This window comes from Ceratotherium simum, chromosome 3, assembly GCF_057802395.1.
Source record: "Ceratotherium simum simum isolate JZ-2026a chromosome 3, ASM5780239v1, whole genome shotgun sequence".
NCBI lineage: Eukaryota > Metazoa > Chordata > Mammalia > Perissodactyla > Rhinocerotidae > Ceratotherium > Ceratotherium simum.
Genome location: NC_141902.1, coordinates 43,107,052 through 43,112,695, shown reverse-complemented (window position 1 = coordinate 43,112,695; position 5,644 = coordinate 43,107,052). Strand labels below are relative to the sequence as shown.

The window sequence follows — 5,644 nt, the reverse complement described above, 5'->3', positions numbered from 1 at the left end:
TAACATCACTTGCTATATCAGTTTCCAAACTATTTGAATTGTTTGCCTTATGCATCTCCATTGGCAGCTAATCAGAAATTGACTAGAGTTAGGATTAGTGAGATTCAAATTAAATCAAATTACACCTTTATTTAAGTGATTAGTCAGAAAGATTTGATTTATGTCTTTCCTTCCCCTTCCTCACTGGAAGCGTTTACTACTTGACATAACCTAAACCATAATACATAATTTTCACTACTCAGACAAGAATGTCAATTTAATTTTTAAAAGCTACACAGTGTACATTTGCAATGATTTATAACGTTATTTTATCAGATTAATTCTACAGTTGCATCAGAAAACTGCACATCTAGATTTGTACATCTAGACAGTTTCTCATTTATCATCTTCAAAGTAGTTTCTTCCAGAAAAGAGCATTTTTCACAAGGGTTAGTTTGAGCTGTTGCTTAGGTGAGCTTAAATTTTCCATAAATGCTGTCTCAAATATGGAGGGAAGCTTCAGTAAAATATTCTGAAACAGAAAGATCACTTTCTGGTTATACTGTCAGGGTTGGTTTTCTTTGTTTCATGCCATCTTGTCATTAAATCTCAAATGAATGGAGGCTAGTATATACAAATACAAATAGTCAATTTTTTTTTTTTAATTTTATTTATTTAATTTTTCCCCCAAAGCCCCAGTAGATAGTTGTATGTCATAGCTGCACATCCTTCTAGTTGCTGTATGTGGGACGTGGCCTCAGCATGGCCGGAGCAGCAGTGTGTCGGTGCGCGCTGGGGATCCGAACCCCGGCCGCCAGCAGCGGAGCGCGTGCACCCAACCGCTAAGCCACGGGGCCGGCCCACATTTTTTTTTTTTTTTATAATTTTATTTATTTATTTATTTTTTCCCCAAAGCCCCAGTAGATAGTTGTATGTCATAGCTGCACATCCTTCTAGTTGCTGTATGTGGGACGCGGCCTCAGCATGGCCGGAGAAGTGGTGCATCGGTGCGCGCCCGGGATCCGAACCCGGGCCGCCAGTAGTGGAGTGCGCACACTTAACAGCTACGCCACAGGGCCGGCCCAAATAGTCAATTCTTTAGAATTCCTGTTATTTGTAGGTACTGTGGTGATCACTTTGCCTCCATGATTTTATTTAATTCTTATACCCACATTCAGAGGCAGGTTTTATTATCCCTATTTTATTTATTAAAACAAATCCAGAAACAAAGAGGTAAGAGGTAATGTGTCAACAGCCACACTGTCAGTGTGATTCAGTACTATAATAGCATGACTCCAAAACCCATGCTGTAGCCACCATCTTGTTTGCTTTTTCTGGGCCATACTTGAAATCTAGCTCCTTATTGTTTCTGGACTGTTTTACTGAAATGGTTGCACTGCCCCTTCTTTGCATCTTCCATCCTTGATTTGATCTACACTCTTCCTGAAGGTTATTTTAATCTTTTGAAATTTAGCAATTTTTGAAACTGCTCCCATTTGACAAGAAAGAAGGGAGGAAAATAAATTGGTCAATCTAACTTAAAAAGTTAAACAAAAAGGATATACACCCATTTTATGTCTGAGACAAGTTAATGTGCAGAAATATTAAGTTACTTAGACAGGTATCAGCAAGGACGACTAGGGCCAGAAAAGAAGCTGATGTTTTGCCTTTGCATTTTATCCTTTGGAAAATGTGTTTTCTTTGTCCTTGTGAGAGTGAAAACTAAATTGCATGATATCAAATATATCTTATTTAAAAACAGCAGATCTCACTTAAAGCTTACTGTAGAAAAAGATAAAGTTTAGAGCTCACTATCTCTAAGAAGAAAGGATAAACTTTGATTTCCCAAGATTAGGATCCAAAATACAACGTGGATCATCATGTATAAAACTAGGATAATCATGAAAAGGAAAGAAAAAGAAAGCAATCATTCCTTTTATTCATAATCAGAAGTTACACATAAAAGAATTTATAACGCATTAATGAAACAAATATCAAATACAATGGATGGGTATAGGGAGGTTTTCCAAGGAAAAAATTAACATAATGTGATAAATTCAAAGAATTCAACAAATCATTAAATCAATTTAAAAGTAGCTATGTAATAGTACCATCATAAAATTTTTAATTACCCATAAGAGTCCATAGTAATTGAAGCACTGAATGAAAATGCAAGGTGTAATGCAAAGATCTCTGACAATTAGGTAACACATGAAAACAAATGTGCAATTAGCATAAATCACAAAATAAAAAAAAAAGTTTAGTTGGTACGGTCAAGAAATCCTGCACTTATCTGAATAGGAAAAAAATAAAACGACAACCAAATAAAGAAGAATGAAAAGAAATTTAAGTAATGTAACTCAATAGTCAAATTTCTGGAAAACCTCAAATCACTAATGGTAATATAGCACTCATTAAAGGATATTGACAGTATTCTAACATCCTGAAAAGTAAGGAGCAAATTTAATTAGACTACAATAAATCTTAGTTATTTTAAAGTGTAAAATAACAGTTGTATTTTCTAGTATTTTGGTTTCTTTTGACATCATTAATAAGCTACAGAAGAGATATGGCAACACTCAAAGGGGACATATTATCATTCTCTTACTTGTTATCTCATTGGTAGTAGAAGTCAGCGCTAGGCACAGCTAGTTTGTCCCTAACCACTTTTTTTTTTTTTCCAATTTAGGATAATTTTTATTTACAAAACAGGTCGATTCTTTTGTTTTACAAAAATGACAAAAAATGACAAAAATAGAAATAGCTTCTCGACTCTTGGGAACTACTTTTAGGCAACTAAGGAATTAGAACTCAGATGGTTTTCTTCTTTTTAAGAGTTGTAACAGCAACATTTATCAATGCTTTATGTCTTCCCCCAAAATTACACGGCTAAGAGTTGTCTCTGGTGGAAAGGTCTCCAGTCAGGCCAGAGTCTGAAGGAGCAAAATCTTCTCGTTGACATAGAACCTGTGCAGCACAACCATCAGGTTCTCCCCGCAGCGGGACACCTGGCGCTCCATGGCCAGGCGGAAGTCCTCCTTCACGCCCTTGGTGATGCCCCGAGTGACAGTGTGGTGCTTGATCAGCATCCCTTGATTGGGCAGTAATTCCAGATGAATTTTCCCACCTTCCTGAGTTCTTAAGTAGGCGAATTCCTCCAGCATATCAATATTTGTAACATAATTGAAAAAACTGTCATATTGGAAATTTCCTTGCTGGCAAATCTTATTGACAGCTTTCAGGAAAAGATTCTCTCCTTGTGGCCACTCTTGCTGAAGCAATATGATCATGTGCACCAGGGCCATTCCGTCCCTGCTGTCCGTGAAAGCTCTGAGCTTAAAACAAGCTAACATCAAATGCAGGCAGTACGGCATGATGGCCTTTCTGGTACAAGGCAGAAGCTTCAGATCCGAACCTTTTCTAAACTTGGGCTTTATTTTTGAGGGTTCTTCCTGTGACTTGCCTCCATCTTGAATGGGGAGTACCCTGTAGCACATCAAATCAAGGACTTTCTCACATGTCATTCTGTATTCCTCCAGGGCAAAGTGGCAAGTCGCCAGCTGGATGAGTGCCCTCTGATGCTCCAAGGTCCCCTGTCCCGTGATCTGTGGCTGAGGAAGCGATCCTTGCAGAGCTGCTAAATGATGCAGGCTGGCTATTGCCTTTTTATATTGACCCTGATAGATGATCGTATCAGTGAGGAAGACTCTTAACCAAAGCCAAGTATCCGTCTTCCATGCCAAACAAATTCTTGTAAATTTCTTGTCAAGGAATTCTAGGGAATAGAGCAACTCCCAGCTTTCTCTGGCCAATTTAAAGCTTTCTAACACTTCAATGGAGTTAGCAAGTTCTGCTTTATTGACGACAATGGGACGATTCCTTCCTTTTGCTGAACGGTCTTCGTCATCTGAACTCATGGTTTTTTCTCTTCCTTCAGCCAGTTTCCTCTTTTTATGTATGTGTTTATTACGATCAATTTCTACATCACCATACACATTTGATACATCCTCAAGAAGAACCAGTGGAACTTGGCTCGGGGCGTTAGGACCTTGGAAGAGAGACAGTTGTATGCTGTTGACATACTGGAATGCATTCTTAAAGAAGACCAACATAGTGGAATAAACCACTTGGTTTTTATATTTTGCATGAGCTTCATTATCAAAGTTGTTCACGTATCTGCAGAGATCCTTCATTCTATGCAAAACATCACCATAGCTTCGTCTTCCTTTATCCATCTGCCATTCACATCTCATTCCAATGACATTCAAAATCTTAAACAACCTCTCCCAAGGGTCCACAATCTGGGATGATTTTTCGGTCAGTCCTTCTGTTATGTACTTCTGAGAGCTACGTTTGCTAGGCGACATTAAATCAGATGTTTCTTGGGTACCTTGATGCTGATTCTCTAATTGAGTCGACCTTGTGACATATTGATATAAAATTCAGCTGCTTTGTTCAAGTACTTGTATAATAAGTTGGCAGGCAATTGAACATCATGGTTGTTAATTATTAGAGGAAGGACATCACAAACAAATAATTTTCTAAAGCAGTTAACAGGAGATTCTTGTTCTTCAATAGTTTCAGCCTCTAATAGTGCCTCCCCAAGGCCAACCCTATGTTGCACCACTGTTTCAGGGAAGCGTCTCAAAAGTAGAAGCAACATTTCTGATCGTTCCAATGTGTTGAAGCATTGTTCCGTAACCTTCAGTAACATTTCGCACTGGACCCGACCAGGAAGAGTTTCAAACAAACTTCTTAAGAATTGGGTTTGTTTACCCTGTGAATCGTTCCTCAATGCTGATGTAATAATGCTGATTTCTCTCCACACCACCGGCTGATCTTGGAAATTCACAAACATGTCGCAGAGCAGCCTCCCGGCGGTGGCGGCCCGCTCCGCGTTCCGCTCAACGCTGTACATCTCGTACTGGATGTTGAAGTCTGCGGGGTAGAGGCTGCGCGCCGTGATCAGCCACGCCTTGGCCGCCCACAGGTCCTGCTGCACCAGCTCCCGGGCCCGCTGCGCCAGGAACTCGCAGTCTCCCTGGGCCGACATGGCTCTGGCGGTGACCGGCCGCCGGCCTGAAGCGCCGGGCGCCTGTCCCTAACCACTTTTACCTCCCTCAATTTGTATTCAGCTTCAGAATGCAAAAACACGTTTCCCCCGATCTGTGGCTAGCCTTGACCACTTTCTCTGTCTGCTTCATTTGGGCAGTTTGGGTACCCCCAACTAACTAAAAACTTTTGGTATTGATACTTCAGATGCATAGAAAGATGACAAAAATGAATTTCTCAAACTAGGCTAATTCTATGTAAAGATACATAGAACTAAAAATACCCCATTTTTGTAGTTGTGATATGATTTTACAAAGGTGTGCAACCAGTTTCAAGTTTTATATGCTACTATGAGTATCTAACTTTGTTTCATTCATTCTTCATGGTTATTACATTTTCCATTCCATATATATGGAAAGAGAAAATATATAAGTATATATTATATAATATATTATTGTGTAATATATTTTTATATTTATATAAAATTTACATTTATACATAACACATACATTTAAAAAAATTCACGTGCTCTCAACTGTCTTTTGATTAATCTCAATTCAAAGATAAACTACAGAATTTTACAAAGTGTAGTTCAAGGCTATTGGATTAAAGA

The 5,644-nt window shown here is 38.8% G+C and overlaps 1 pseudogene; it reads right to left on the bottom strand.

Moving 5' to 3' along the window:
- Positions 1 to 2,900: 2,900 nt before the first annotated feature.
- On the bottom strand, positions 2,901 to 4,864 carry LOC101397382 (integrator complex subunit 10 pseudogene; annotated as a pseudogene).
- Positions 4,865 to 5,644: the final 780 nt, after the last annotated feature.